Genomic DNA, 16,673 nt, shown 5'->3' on the forward strand with positions numbered 1-16,673 from the left:
ATAATCACAGTTTTAGAGACGATATTAATCACTCAGTTCTTTGGAAACATTTGGATTGGTAGATAAAAAAACATATTTATTTTGAGAAAGCAAATGGTACAATTAATTTTCACATATTTGTACATTTACAAATAATAAACAAACTATATTGCAAAGCAGTGAGTTAGTACATTGAAATATTGATTTGTAAGCCTTGTTTTTCTCCTACAACACAGTGCAGGTGTGTGATAAATCAGAACTTCTGCAGTACCAGGAAATGCACCGGGGAGAGTGACCTACATTTAAATGCAAACTGTATTTTTGCGGTTTTCCCCAAAAGCCCCGCTGTGTTGGTAAGATTCCTCAAGAAGGCTTGAAGTTGTTTTTTGTACTGTGCTGACCACAGCAGTAGGAGCTGGTAATGGTCCCAGCTGGACCAGCTGGGAGGGGAGGGTGGGAGGATTACACAGAGGGCTTGGATCAAACCACCTTTTTCCTTCCCTTCTTTTGGGGCTTGCTGATGCCTTGTTTGGCTGGGAGCAGAACCTGAGCCGTTCCTCTTGCACTGCACAGGTCACCCCTGCCAGGGTGGGAGCATCTGCACCACAGCCCAGGAGCACAGATGGGAGAGCAGAGCCATGAGCAGCACTGCTCCCTGCTGCTGGGTTTGTCTAACTTGTGCTGTGACATCTGCATGAAAGGGACTGTGAATCCCTGCTAACGATGCTGGAAATGTTCCCATCCCAACAGGAATGAGCTGTGGGCTCTGCTCCCCCGCCTCTTTGCAGAAGGGTGAAGAGGGAGCAGGCTCGCTCCAAGCCTTGCAAACAATGGGCTACAGCCTGAAGGAAAACAAAAAGAATGATTTCTTAATTTTCTCAATGAAAACCATTTCATTTGTCCCCTGCTTTCCACAGGGTGTGCGAGGGAAGCTGGCCTGCATGTGCAGCAGATGTGAGGTGATGCCAACTGGTTGTATAACCCCTGTGACCTGATCAAGATAGATGACTTCTTACTCACTTACTGTTTTTTTTCACAATTCATGCAGTTTTCCTTTTCTGAACCTCAGCAATTACCCAGTTGAATTAACTTTGAAAGAATGGTATTCAAACTATGAAATGCTTAAATTCAGCTAAGATGTAGCCAGATAATTTTGCACCAGTAACATCCATTGAAAACTATAAGAAAATGTGTTTCTATAGGCAGACACACCCAACCTAACCAGTTTCAAATTTGTACACACTTGCATTAGCAAATTGAAGCTTGCTTTGCTCAACTGAAGCATGAGTCATAAAGATACCAAAGAAAATAACATCCAAAATTCCACCTGAAGAGTAACACATAATTAAAAAATTGGTTGACTCAAAGGAGCAGCCATCTTCATAAGCAGAATTATCTTCAATGACCTCCTCTCTATCTAAATGTGCCTCCACACAAAGGGCAGCACTCGCTGTCCCAGTCCCTGGGAGCCCTCCGAGCACATCAGCACAATTATTCCAAGAAGTCAGGATAGCTTTGGCACTGCTGAGCCGCTGGTGTGCCCGAACGTGGGAGGGGGGATTTGTATTTGTTTCTGGTTTCTGTAGCACATTTACCAGCTCCAGTTTAGTGTTAATGGCTCTGGGTAGACAAGGAGAACACGACATTTGTATTCCTGGTATAAAATCTAATCAGAAACAGTTCCCGGTCTTCACTGGATCAGCGAAATTCAGTTGCCACTGTAAAGGAGAAGGGAAAAATTCTTAACTTACATTTTTCTGAGGGGAGTAATTCCATTAACTCCAGGGCAGTTACTCTGTATTTACTGCCCTGTAACTGAGGTCACAATGTGCCCCTGTGGATCTGCGAACTCTCAGAAAACAGCTGCGAGAAGATCATGCTCCAGGAGATTGTAAGGGGGAGGAATATTGCAGAAAATAATTTGCCTAATCTATTTTATAAATCCATATTCACTCATCCATACATTTATATTTAAGTATTTACACATCATAGCAAAAGGGACATCAAAAGTCCCCCAGCTGAAGCTGCTGGGATGAGCTGGATCAGCTTTGCCTGGAGCCTCTGATGTGAGAAGGGATTGTTTACTACAAGGACTTGGAATTCTGCAGTACAGTGCAGGCAAGAGGTAGAGATGGTTTACCTTGGATAACCTAAAATTCATAACAGAACTCGAGAGAAAAAAGCCTGATCCCATATAAACACATTTTCCTATCAGCTGAGAATCTTCACTGCCTTACCATGATGGGTCTGGCACACCACCTGGCACACTCAGATAGTGGGGTTTTCTGTAGGAATGGCTTATAATAATTCATATGGAGGTTCTTCTAATGTTTAGAATAAACCTAAATGCATTAAATACACAGTATTAGCCATGTTTGTAAACAAATTCCTGCCATTAAGAGATAATGGGGTGTATTTGTAATTAACATTCTCTAGTGAAATGACATGCATGATACTTCTATATTGATTCAAATGTCATTAATAATACATACAAGACAGACTTCCTTCACAGGAACATCAGGCAGCTGTAGAAAATTTTAATTTAAAAACAAATGACGTCTACAGTGGGGTTATTTTCCTGACTAAAACATCGTGTAGCTTTGTGTACCTGCAGAGAGCTGGGAAGGAAGAGCTGGAGCTGTAAGAGCTCAGAATTGAGGTATTAATGTGCAACTCTTTGGGAATTTCCCTGCGGGAGATTAAATGTCAGACGTGTCTGTGATGCCCTTACAATCGCAGTGACCTCAGGAAGAAGCTTTTTCTTTACTTCCTCCTTCTTCCACAGTGTCAGAGGTACCAGCATGTGGTAACTTCTTATACAATCTTTAATAATGTCATATGCAATAGAAACACAAACCACCATGGGAACTCCATATCAAAATCCTGTGGAATTATTTCCTGCACTTGATTACAAGTATAGAGAAAGACTAAACCAACAAAATAATGTTTCATTGACATGTAAAGAACCATTGCTGGAGCTGCAAATTGGGAATTGTCAGATATGAGAGAGCAGAATTTGTTCTCCCACATGTGCAGGGATGCCCTTGGTGAGTTGATAAAGCAGATTGTGCAGTTTTCCTACCAAATTTTGTAAGATTGCTGCTGCAAGATTTCTGCCATCTGCACCTCGTTTCAGTGACACCAGCTGTGCTGGTGGTCCTTTGGCCACATCCATTTCATAACTGCAAAATTCATCTTTTAGGCTTGAATTTCACTCAAAATTTGTAAAGAAAGAAAAAAATATAAAATGGCAAACTGCACCACCAGCCCCTGCCCTGCCTGTCCCTCTGTACTTTGGATGCAGTGATTTCCATGTCATATTCTGCCTCAGCTCCTCTGCTAATGGGAATGAATACCAAAAATACCATCAGAACGCCTTTTATTTGAGTTGTGCTGGTGCATAGAGAGCAACAGGTTAGACAATGGCATGTGAGCAAAAGATTAAATAGTACTGAAGCAAGGTTTTATAAATCTGTCTCAGACATCACATATGAAAGAGATATTTAATAGATGGGATTAAAAGTGTTTATAATTATTAAGATGATTTAAAAATTCTTCCTGATAACTTGCTGCCTTGAGTCAGAATGAATGAACAGAAAATTACTGGCATGTATTTACAGTTTTTATTGAAAAATACTTGTTTAGATGCTTGGTGTCAGAAAAATATAAAATATTGGGTATGAAAAGGTATTAGGGTATGTATGTGAAGTACATCAAAATAATTCTAGTAATTAAACCTTTCAACTCCACTCTTCTGTTTAACTAAAATGTTACTTCTAGAAAGATCTTTCTCCCTGCAGGTACTGAGACTGTCCTAACTATTTATCTTGACACAGTATTTAGATCAAAGCCTGTAATAATCTGTTGTTTGCTAGGATTATAACCAGATTTTACAGTTTATATTTGTGTGCACAGGCTCAACTGCGTGAAGCTCTATTGGCAGGTGAGGACCATGGTTGTCCCTACATCTTTTTTGTGGTTTTTGACAAGTATTTTCAAATGCAAATGCCTGCCATTAATTAATCTTGGCCTAATCCTCAGCCTGGTGCCTTGACATCCCTGTGGCTTTGGGGAGAATTTGGTAGTTTTGAATGTCCTTTAACTGGCTTGGAATGTTATATATTGGAATATTACATATTGGCCATCCCAAAAATGCAGCCTGTGTTCTTTTGGCTTCTCTGGCATCAGCTGCTGAAGAAAGGGAATTTATCAGATGGAATAGTTAATCCAGGGACTGGCTCATGTGTTTGATAATGCAGCTTGCTCTGCAGTGGCTGTGGACAGGTTGCAGCTTGCCTGTAATTATAGATCATATAAACACATTACAGCAGGAGTTTCTATAGGCACAGTTCCAGGAACAATCTGGGCTTGTTCTAAATAACAAATATAGCACCAGTGCAAAGTGTGGGAAATGGCACATAACATCCAGTAAAAACGCTCCTGCTGGTAGGACTCTCATTTGGCTGCTATGCACATGAGAACACAAGAAAAAATCAGTTAACTGGGAAGTGTTAGGAAGTGGTTGGAAGTAATTGTTTTGCCAAATTAGTAGTCTTGATGATAGGACCAAGTTCACAAGAAAATTCCTTACTGTCACTATTTGGCATGAATATATGATATAAAGGGAGGTTAATTGGCTGCTCTTTAAAATAATTGAAAAAGCTTCTTTTTTGTGGAGGCACCTCCTTGCTACCCGGCAGTGTTCCTGAGGTGATGTGTCAGGGGAGGGATGGAATGTTTGCAGAACATGCAGGGGCATTTTTGGGTGGTTACATGGACCCAGCTGGGAGATACTTGTGGCTCCTCATGACTGCATTCCTTCCCTTTATCCTGAAAGGGAATTTTCTCCCTGGCAGGGTGGCTCCTGGAGTCCAGGCATTGGCTGACATTGTATCCATGCATTCAAAATGGCTGATTCCCTCTAATGATGCTTCCCCATTCCTGTTTTTATCCTTATGAAATGTGGCTGGAACATAACGGGCACCTTCCTTTTCCAAGAACTCTTGGTAATAGCCCAGGAAGGTTTTCCTAACCAGCAGCAAGCATTTCACTGGTGGTTTTGGTGCTTGTTGGAAGTGGCTCGCTCAAAACCAAACAGGCAAAACCTCACAACAAAAGAGATTTGCTTCAAATAAGCAGCTGTAAGAATTGCCTAAGCTGTAAGAACTGGGAATGCACAAGGAAAAGGTACGAAACCTGTGGGAGGAACTGCTGAGGTCCATTGATTCATCCTGTCTTTTTCACCACAAATATTTCAAAACATGCACATTTTTTATTTTGGCTTTTTTGGTGGGTTTTTCATTTGTTTGGTTTTTTGGGAGTTTTTTTGGTTCAGGGTTATTTTTTTGGGGGGGGGGGGGGTTGGTTTTGATTTTTTGACATTTCTGTCGTATTTTCATTGTTTTCATGTTTTCTCCAAAGGCCTGGAGGATAGGATTTAAACACCCATTTATTGAAAGACAGTTTATGTACTCCTGTGCTACAGAAGAAAGGAATGGATACATGTAATCTAGTTTCTTATGTGGGAAAGTGATGTAAAAATCAGAGAATAAAAGTCAAGAATCTTATTTGGGGTCTGGAGCTGCAATATTATTCATGCATTGTGATGAATCATTTGCCATCCCTTTACTTGGCCTGCCCTCTCTAATATGGTGCAAAATTACAATTTTTCATTAATGTGTCCTGACTAAAGAGAAAAAAAACCTATTTCACATCTTTATAGGGATAAATAGATCCAATACAATGGCAGAGGATAGCTGTTGTTTCATTTGGTGAGTAGGAACCGTGGGATTCTCTGCAAAAATTCTCAGTAAAGAAAGAAATTGATCAGGATACATTGCAAGAAAATATTTTGGACAGTACTGACACTCTGGAACGACTTGTTTGTAAGAACTTTTAGAAACACTGGGCATGGGATCTCAGCTCGTTCTCATAATAACTTTGGTGATGATGCTTATCATTTTTATACTATTATTATTTTTATATAGCTGATTAAATGTCATAACACTTGGCAATTAATGTGCTATTTAATTACAACAGGACGGCTGTGAGTGTAGTGATGACTGGCCTTTACTTCACCGCCTTTGAAGTTTAACTCCACCCTACAAAGCACCTTATTTCTGAATTATACCCATAATTCTCTCTCTAAAATGCTTGCACAAGAGTGAGATTTGTTGCCATCGACTCAAAACAACACCAAGATAACAAACCAAAATTTTCTGAGTCTGAGCCACTGTGAAGTTGCCTTGTCACTTATCTTTCCCAATGCACTGGGCTAAGATGATTCTGAAATGCATCTCTGCTCTAGTCTAGGAAGAAAGTTGCACAGCTTGCTCCATTCTGTTGTCCTAGTGTTACCAGACCATAAACATTTGAATTATTAAACTAAATGACATCCAAATATTTTATTAAAATTAGCTGGATCGCTTATGTGAAATATTATTTTATTTTGTAAATGTTCTATATTTTCCTCTATAAATACTTTTCTGGCAATTTCTGTCAGCTCGCTCACTTTCCCTTTGCACTGTATTCTGTTCAGTCATTGGCTCAATGAGTAGTGACAAAGCTACTCCAAATTCAAGAGTTCTTTTCAAGTGTTGCTCATATTTTAAGAATCTCAGAACCAAGCAACTTCTGAATATTGTAATGAAAATTCAATCTCCGTGAGAGAAGTAAGGTACAGAACATAAATCGTAATTAATAACTGGGAAAATTTAGGAAAAAAGTTGAAGATTCTTGACATTATATTTTATTGTTTGTCTACAAATACTAAACAGAATAAAATCTCTCATCATTACAGTGATGCTGTGGGTTTGTGTAAGATTATTACACACACGGATTTTGAGGTATCAACTCTGTGTCCTGCAACAAGATTCTTCTGAAATAATTATAAAAATAATTACGACACCCTGAGGATCATTAGTTTGCAGAGAAGCTGTGGCTGCCCCTGGATCCCTGGCAGTGTCCAAGGCCAGGTTGGACGGGGCTTGGGGCAACCTGGGATAGTGGGAGGTGTCCCTGCCCGTGGCAGGAGGTGGCACTGGATGGGCTTTAGGGTCCCTTCCAACCCAAACCCTTCTGTGATTCTATGAAGGTTTCAAATCCTAAATCTGAACTGTCATGCTCTTTCCCATTTTGCAGCCTGCAAGTTGGAGTAAATCACTCTGCTTTAATGCTGTGCTGGGCTCCTGCTGGTTTCTGACAGCAAAGGTTCCTAGTTTGACATTCCTGGGGAGGTCTGTCCTGCAGGAAGGGAACATCCAGGGAGCCAGATCACCTGGCCCTGCACTCAGCTCTCAAACACCCTGCCTGGCCTAAGGGCAGTTTGTAACTCCTTGGGCAAACCCAAACACCTTCCAGGCTAAGTGAAGAGATTTGGGGATTCTTTGGAGTAATTTTGCAACCTCTGACTATTTCTGACTGCATGTGTTTGGTTTGCCCAGAGAGCGAGAGCCTGCCAAGAGAGCTGATTTCTCCTTCTGTCAGGTATTTCTAGAGACTCTCTTTTGGTTTGAGTTTTTTCAGTGCAAATGTCTTTGAGATTTTTAAATGTGATATATTACAGTCTTTAACCTGTGAGAGAAAATAGCATTTTCCCCTCTGTTCACCACAAGCAGCTCTAGAAATAATGGTCTTAAGAGGCAGATAGGGAAATTTAACATAATCTTGAGGAGACTGATGACAACAGTTGAGCCATGAAGTAGATTGCCTACAGAGGTTCTGCTGTTGCTAGAAAGGGACTGACAGACTTGAAGATGCATTTAGGTGTAGCTGATCCCTCAAGGTCCTTCCACTTTCCATTGTCAGTGAATCAGGAACAGAAATAAAGTGTGCCTCATTCCTTTTCAGCCTCAGAGATTCCTTTCCTTTCCTTGTCAAGGCAGGAGTTCTGACCCTGACATGCTTTTGCTCTCTTGGTTTATTGGTTTATTACAGTTCAGTTTGTGTGGCTGGGAGAAGCAGGTTTAGCAATTGTACACAGCAGAGATTGTCATGGTGCTTTGTAGTTCTTCCTCTTTCTCTTTTTTCCAAGACTGACAAAGAATCTTTACAATATAAATGAAATTATAACAGTCATTCTTACAGGCTTGAGCTGTCCCATCCATAAAAACACCCTAATAAATGTAAGCCCACACAGAAATGTTAAAGGACAGAGACAACATCAGGATGTTGGAGAAAAAAACCCCCAAACTGTTGTCACTAATACTGCATTTTCCTTTGAAATAACTGTGATAGGCAAATTCAGAGTTTGTAATTTCAGCTCAGAAATTCTAATCGGTGAAGCCAGGACAGTTTTTCCAAGTGGGAAGGTGTTTAATTCACTGGGCTGGGGGAATGATGGTTAAGCTCATTTGACAGAGAGCTCTCTCGTGTTCAAATCCTAGAATGAAATTCTTTGCACGTGTTTATGCATTCGGTGAAATCAGAGGTCTTTGTACTGTGTTTACTGAACAGCTTTTATGAGATATAAATACCAGCACATTCTGGTGGGTTTCTAACAAACAGAATGGTCTGCTCAGCCCCAATATGGTCCTGTGTTAGAGCAGATTGGATGGTACCCTTCGATGATGGGAAATGCATTCAAATTCCATCCAATGGCATGTATGGCTTATAAATTTAGAGAGGCTGTGGGTGTAGAGAAGCTGATTGTATAGCATTATTCATTACGTGCCTTATATCAAGTTTTGGCTCCTATTCTGTTCAATGATTGCACATTAGCATTCTTCTTGATCTTTGGTGCGTGACGCTTCCTGCAGAACTGGTTTGAACTAGTTCTCCTGCTTGAAGAATATTCTTTCTTCTGCTCCTGTCATTAGAAAAACTTATTATTGATAGTTGATGATTTTCCAGAACTCTTCCCAGTTCCTAAAGCTACAGGCTGGATACTCACAGACCAGCCATGTCTCTGGAACAGCACTGGTAGGTGGATGGATGAGGGGCTGATGGATCATTTAGGAAGAACTCCTGATGTCACCTTCTACTTTGGCCACAGGTAGAAGGTTGTCCTGTGTCCTTCTGACTGATCACTTGGGTTAGCAGCTGACTTGCAATTAAAATAATGAGGCAATCATTGAGCTCTGGGAGTGATAGTCTAAATTGCACTGACCACAGAATTAGCAGCTTGTGAATTAGGAGCTTGTGAGGAGCAGAGTTCTCTCTCTTCACTCTCACTGTCTGTAAAGCACATGCCTCTTTCTATTACACTGAGTTTATTTTAGCCCCGTGCTCTGTGGTGTAAAATGCTTTCATCCTGCTTTGTGGATAATCTTCCTTAGAGACAGAGAAATTGGGCTGCAGGGAATGGGGGAACATCTTTTCAGATACAGTAATATGGTCGTTTATTATTACTATTAAAATAATAATAACAATAAAACTAATATTATTATTACTACTACTATTACTATTATTAGGCAAGATTTTTACCAGTAGCTTTAAGAGCTGGTAGATGAACAAAGCCAGGTATGGCACAGACCATCCCCTGGGGCAGAGCTAGTGTCTGAAACATGCCACCTCTTATTTATCCTTCTGGTTTTAATTTATAAAAAAAAAAAAAACCAATATTCTTATCTTAAAATAATACATCTTCTTTTTCAGATGGTATGGAAGCATAGAAGAGCAATACCTGCCTTGCAAAGGAAGTAAAAACGTCTCAGGTTGATTATCTACAGCTGTGTCTCAAGTAAGGACCATTCTCACTTCCGGATATTCCCAAATATCTCATGTTGCCATTAAGATTTTATGCAAACAGGGCAGTCTTGAAACAGCCTCCTTTAGCTTCAAGTTTTTAAGCCTCTCCTAATTGTCCTAAAGCCTGAACCTGTTTATGACTGAAGGTCCTACTTGCTCCCTGGTCCAAGAGCAGCACAAAGTAGGGAAGTGAGGTGCTGATGAATATTCTGAGATGTTTGTCTTGGTTTGTGAGGGTCAGGGACTGAAGTGACTCCACAGGAGTGCAGACATTGCTGCAAATTTCAGCTGCCTTCAGGTCAGGGCCATGCACAGGTCTGTGGACACCTCCTCACCTCTTTCAGCACTGCTCCAACCACCAGGATGGAGAGAACAAGGGTCTAACATGACTCCTCTCTCAAGAGATGCAACTTAATTCCTGGTTAATAATAAAAATAATTTATCTCAAGATAAATTGAGATGGAAAATGTGTCTTTCTGAACACCAAAAGGTGCTTCAGGCAGAATGGAGCTGACATTTCACCAATAAGCTCCAGAAGGTGCTGTAGGAAGGGTTTGTGTTATTCCATTGTTTCAGGACAAGAGAAACCAAGCGTTAAAGCAGACTCTTTAGAACTGAACTAATGCAGCAATAGCACATCAGGCAGAGAGAGGCTTGTTTGATGTCTCTGTGGTGGTAAGGTACCTTTTTAGCATGTGTATACCTGACAAATTATGCAAGTGAAGACTCTTCTTGACAAATGTAATAATGCACAGATAAAAATAGCAAAAGAATAGTAAATACAGTAACAATAGTAAAAGAACAATTAAGTGTGAACCAGAGAGCAGAAAGCAGAGCAGGAAAGCTGAAGTATTACCAATGTGTGAATGAGGTTATGCAGAAAACACAATCTGGTGGCATCTTAGTGAAATGGAAAAATGTTTAAGGAAAAAGTACATAATCTGATATAAACATAAAAGCACCAGCTAATGGAGATTGCAGCAACACACGGAATGTTGGTACTGTGCACGTGTAGACTCACATACCTATGGAAATCATCAGCAGTCCCACAACAGGGAACCCCTTCCGAGTGCTGCTTGCTCAGAGCAGCCAATATCCAGGGATGACTGGAAACCACTCGTTTGTTACGCTTCTGTAAATGAGGAAACAGAAGGCAATTAGTGAAAGCCAAGACTCTTTAATCTCGCACTGCTCCGTGGACTTTGTTCTTGCTCTGGAGCTTTATACAGACTGTGTGAGTATAAAGACCTACCTGGGAGGAAGGTGCAAAGTATAACCTTGTTCATTATAAACAAGTAACCCTCCATATCCATAGGGTGTTTTAAGACATCATTTACAACTCAGCTGGATGTGGCTGTCTGATCCAGGAGGAAATCTATAGTAGTTGAGAAAAGAGTAATCTGAAGGAGTGGTTAAAACTACAAAGTGCTTTGAGTCAGTGGCAATAATCCCCAAAATGGTGAGCAGTATGTTACCCCACTGTGTGCCAACCTGACTCCTGAAATGTTAATCAGGGTGAGATACTGAAGTAAAAAACTTGTGGGATAAATGTTTGTGCTTCCTAAAACTGGGTGCATTTTACTGGCTCGGGGCAGTGACTGGTTTTGCCAGCAGCATTGCACAGGGTTAGCTTTACTGGGGTACAATTAATTCTTACATTCTAGTTTGGGGGCAAAATAGTTGCTGTGCTGGCAGAGTAAAGCAAGTCAGAGAATAGACAGGTGGAGCTGTGTCAAAATAAAAATTCCGTCCTCAAAAAATCCAGCAGCTCTGGGTTTAAACTGCAACTGTTCTAATTGTGAAATCAAAAATAAAATCAAAATACACTTTTGGCTGGAATGTTTTGATTTTGACTCTTTTCCAACTTGAAACATAAATAAAGAGTAGTTATAAAATTAAGTGTAACAGCACACGCTGTCCCTATCAGCACAAGGATCTTACTTTTGGAAGAATAAGTTAGAACTTGTCAGGTGGCTTGTGGGCTTAAAAAAAAAATCCAAACCACCAAAAATCATACAACACGATCAGGAAACCAAATATTCATCGCTTTACATAATGCTCCTATCTGAATTCTTTCTTGTGCTAAAAGGTTTTATAAGATAACGAAAACTTTTATGCTCAAATGGGCGATAAAAGCCATAAAGCCTCCCAGTAAATGGAAGTTCTCATAAACAAAACACCAAGTCCTATTTAAAAGAACTGTTTCATGTTTACGCTGCCAAGTTGCTGATGGTGCATAAAGTTGTACTCTTAATAATGAGCTGGGTAGAGGAACGCCCAGCATCCAAAAATGTGTTACCTCCTCAGAGATCTGCATTTTAATCAGCTGATGAAACCGATGTGGGAGGATTGTCAGGAGCTCTGGTTCTGAAATCCCAGAGAAGCAACTATCGATCTTATAGATTTTTATAGAAAAAAAAAATCAGCTTGGTTTCTTGCTTTCTACCTGCCCAGTAAGAGACAAGTCAGAAACATAAGCTTTCTCAAAAGTGGGAAGGGCTCAAAAGAAATAAATTTTCAAAATTAAATTCTGCACAATGTTTCACTTCAGCAAAACCAAAAGCTTGTTAAATTCATCCATAACCTGGAAACTTTTCCATGTTGCATCAAAATTAAACAGCATAAACTCTGCTCACAGAAAATTGAAATTTCAGGCATAAAGTGTAGGAATATATCAAAACTTAGGTCACTCCCAGAGAGAGGAACTATGAAAAAAACCCCCCAAATTTTATGACAAAAACATATATGTTATAATAGATAATATATTTAGCCAAATATTATGGTGGAGAAGAAAAGGTCTATAGGTCCCAACATGAGACAACGTATTTCAGTCAGCCTCTCTGGCTGCTACATCAGTAGTAGTAGTGAGTAGTTAAAATCTCACTACTAGTAGTTAAGTAGTTAGTAGTTACTTACAGTCTAGTAGTAGAAGCAGGTTAAAATAGCCCTGTTCCAGTTTCTGTGCCCAGATTCCTCAGATATTCAGGTATTTTGTTCTAGTCTCTGTATGCCTGTGATACACATTGACCAAAGAACTGTTCACTACACTTGTTATTTTAAATTCCAATCATCCTTCATCCTCAGCCATAGAAATTTCATAGCAGTTGAATAATGGAAATGATGATGCATCAGAAATTAAGTATATCTTAAGGCATTCTTTCATCTTGAGAGGTTTTCGGATAGAAAAACAGTTTCTAATCTATAGCAGATTTTATTTACAGATATTAAGAACTTACTCCCCCACTTTTTAATAGTTTTATATTCTAAACACTTTTCTGTGTTACGTGCTTAATAATTTCAGATTTTCTTTAAACACAGTCGAGCTGTGTCTATAACACATTTTTAGTCATGTACAAGTAACAGCAAAGATAAACTCCCAAATCCCTGTCTTGTTCTCCCCAAAACCACCAAGGTACCAACACTTATTTCAGTGTGTCACAAGCACAGCTCCTTTATCCCCTTCAATAAGGAGGATTGTTCCTCAGGCAGTCTGTCCAGGAGAGGGAAATGCAAATTGTTGCTTTGGAATTGAACTGGTTTCCTGCTCTTTGGTCATAATGAATGCAATATCTTTCCTTGGCGTGGAACTCCGGAGCGTTTAACTCACAGATCAGCTGCTCCGTGTGCTCCACGTGTCTGCAGGCCCTTTCCTTTATGAGTTCTCTTCCAGCACCCCTGAACTATAAATTAGAACTGGCAGCATAACACAGATATCACTGCTGGTGCTCAGAGGACTTTTGCAGCATCATGAAGAAAGTTTAGCATCATCTTTTTATTTTGTACTAAGCCTTACCATTGGGTAAAATGTTATATTTGTCATACAATGTTATGCTCTGAAGGGGTTTTTTTGCGATTGATATTTGTTAAATGATAACTGGCAGTGTTTCATTCAACTGAGGCATTCACTCCTTAGCATGCTGAATAAGGTCTTTAATGGGTTGGAGAAAAGTTGGTCAATGAGGGTTTTTTTGCTTGATCACCAATCTCCTGCATAGTATTAATTATCTGAAACAAAGTAAATTGACTGTTCAATAACCTCAACAATTCAAACAGGAAAGTGGTTAGAAGAAAGAAGCGACTTCTGCTTCAGGGTAAGTGCAGCACTGTATTATTTCATTTCATACCATGAAGTACAATCTTCTGAGTAGTTGAAAATACTGAGGGCCATCACAAACCCAGCGTCCTTATACAACAAAGTCATTTTATTCTGTTTTCGTACTCCATGTACTGCTGTTATACTATAATACAAAGATTATTTTTCCTCTCTAGTGGCACAGCAAAAGTAGAAGTGTATTTGCATATTCCTTGACAATTTTAGATTATAAATCATCCTAGCTACTAATGAATAAATGCAATTTTAAAATCTAGATTTTTCTTTTTCATATTCCAAGGATTTCCATTTCTTTTTGAAGTGTATAAACTAAAACTGATATCACAATTTATTATAAGGAACATATTAATGGGATAAGAGGCTTTCCTTCACTCTTTTTGGTCTGATCATGAGCTAGTGCCAGCAAGGTAAATGAGAATCTTTAAGCCATACCCTAAACTCTGTTCAACCCTTTCTTCTCACTGAATTTTCTTACCTCTGAATGTAAAAAGAAAATTACAATTCCAAAATCACACAAGAAGCATTTCAGATCCAATCCTGCTAGTTATGCATGGTGAGGCACCTTGTTAAAATACATTTCTAAATAAAATATAAAATGATACAGCAGATAAGAAGTCATTGTGGGTGAGCCCACAGCAGTGCTTGTATGAACAGCGGGAATGATGGGCTCTGAGCAGCTGCTCTAGTGTGGGACAGGACAGCCAACTAGTGCTGTCCTAAAACAGTTCAAGGGATTTCACCCCCTGTGCTTTTAAATTTTTTTCCTGTGGGAAGTAGAGCACATTGTTATTGCAGAGCCACGAACCACAAGGGCAAAGGATCAGGCAGTACCAAACCCAGCCTGCCATCCTTTCCTTCAGCATTCTGTACCCCAGAATTGCCGTGGAGAGGTGGCAGATGGGGCTTCAGGTGTCGCAGAGCCAACACTCCAACACTCATTAGATGTTCCCCAGCCAGACCTTTGCTCAGTGCTCATCTGTTTTTTCCCCCTCCCCATTCACCTCCTGCTGCCCCTCTAAATCCTCTCTGCCCCAGCATGGACCCCAGAGAGCAGAATCTGCTGGTACAAGGCAAGGCCTGACCTGCATAAAGTGGGCTGTGACCATCCTGAATGATTTTTGCTATAAACACACACTTCTGAACAGAGCTCAGTTTTCCAAAGCCAGTGACATACTTGTGATTTGAACAGCAACTTCTAGACATCTGGTCTCTTGTCTGAAAATGCCTTGCATCATATTTATGGCAATTACTGGTGTTCAGCTCTAGCTGGTACAAGAGCAGAGCCCTGCAGCCAGGCTGTCCCGGCCTTTGGAAGGAGGAGAGAGAAGTCTTCTTGCTTTGATTTCCTCTGCCAGGTGTTGTCCCACTGTCAGCACAGCCTGACCCAGGCAGCCCAGGGTTAAGAGGTTAATAGGAACAAAGTGGGGGCACTGAGCTATCTGGATCAGGTCAGTAGGGATGAAGTGGGTGCACTGGGCTATCTCTGCAGACAGGCACCTTCCACCAAACCTCAGGTGCAGGATGGCTCTGCCTTCAAAGGGAGGATCACACAAACAAAGCCTCTGCTCACCAGCTGGTTCTGACTTCACTTCCAGCTCTAAAGCCTTCCTTCAGCTGAAAGCAGATTTTTATCTCTGCCTCATCAAGTTGCTTCTGGGGTGCTGCTGCCTGCCAGGCTTCTTTAACCCTCTGTGCCTCAGTCCTTCAGAGGGCTTCCCAAGCCCATAAATAACGTAAGTATAAAAGTTGTAAACACTGTTTCTTGTCGTGGTCTTCCCAAGAGAGTATTTTTCTATTTTATATCAAAGCAGTTTTATTCCTTGTAGCCCCAGCTGTCACAGCCGAATTCCAGAGCAGGTAACACCCTGCACGCCACAGTGCAGCACCATCCCAGGATTTGGCTCTACAGGGAACTTGGGTCACATTAAAATTCAAAAGCTTTGTTTGAGGCTCTTTTCATTAGCCGGTACAGATCACCATGCGTGTATTGCTTACTGTTGTTATTTATGACTCCAATAATCCTCACCACATCTACAAAGCCTTCCGGAAGATGTTCCTTATTTCCATTACAATGGGATGACTTGGGGCCTGCTTTCTGCTGACCCTTGTAGAAACTTCTTTATTAACCAGGGCAACGTGCTGCATGCAGGTAACCTTCCTGAGCTGGCAAACCCAACAGTGTTTCCACATTTTATATTACAGCACCTTTTTACCCCCGAGGAGTATTACTGCAGTTTCTGTAGTTTCCTACTGAAACATAAACAGTTTTTATGGTCTGTGTAAAACAGAGGCTGTTGTGATCATATTTTACTGCTTTCCAAGAAATGCTCTTTTTTTAATTGCTTGTGAGAAGGAACTAACAGCTCTTCCAAGCTGGTGAAGCAAGAATGAGGTTTTAAGGCAACATTTTCTCTGCATTTAGTTCCTTTGTAACCAGTGGGATAGAATTTACCTGAAATGCTTTTTATAAAAGCTCCTATGTAAATCAGGGTGTCTGTTTGGGTTTAATGCCTGGAGGAAAAGTGAAACTTTTTATATGTGATGAATATGTCTCTAGATGTCACAGTGCCTTAAAATATGGGATTGTTGTGGGCACTCACCCTAAAATCCATACCTTCCCAAATGCCTGTTGAGCAGAATTGGTGAACACTTTTTAATTTCAGAGACAGAGCTTTCAGTGAGTGACCAGTGTAGAACAGTGCAGAAGGTATTGCTCCACCACTTCAGAGGTGTTTTGCCCTAACATGGTACTATAGAAATTTTATTCTGTGTGACTGTGCAATGTGGCCTTACAGCACAGTAAGCATGTTGGGGAAACAAACTGACAAAATTAAGAATTTCAGGTTTATCATTAAGAAGGATATTCATTATACAAGATTCTACAATTATGTTAATG

The 16,673-nt window shown here is 40.4% G+C and overlaps 1 long non-coding RNA gene across 1 annotated transcript in view; it reads right to left on the bottom strand.

Annotated features, from left to right (window-relative positions):
- LOC125333229 overlaps positions 1-16,673 on the bottom strand; it is an 18,487-nt gene continuing 1,814 nt past the window's right edge. The window contains exons 2-3 of the long non-coding RNA XR_007206809.1: positions 10,692-10,798; positions 1-1,697 (exon numbers count right to left, since the gene is read on the bottom strand). This is a non-coding gene — a long non-coding RNA (uncharacterized LOC125333229). The remainder of the gene's footprint in view (positions 1,698-10,691; positions 10,799-16,673) is intronic.

Source organism: Corvus hawaiiensis, chromosome 14, assembly GCF_020740725.1.
Source record: "Corvus hawaiiensis isolate bCorHaw1 chromosome 14, bCorHaw1.pri.cur, whole genome shotgun sequence".
NCBI lineage: Eukaryota > Metazoa > Chordata > Aves > Passeriformes > Corvidae > Corvus > Corvus hawaiiensis.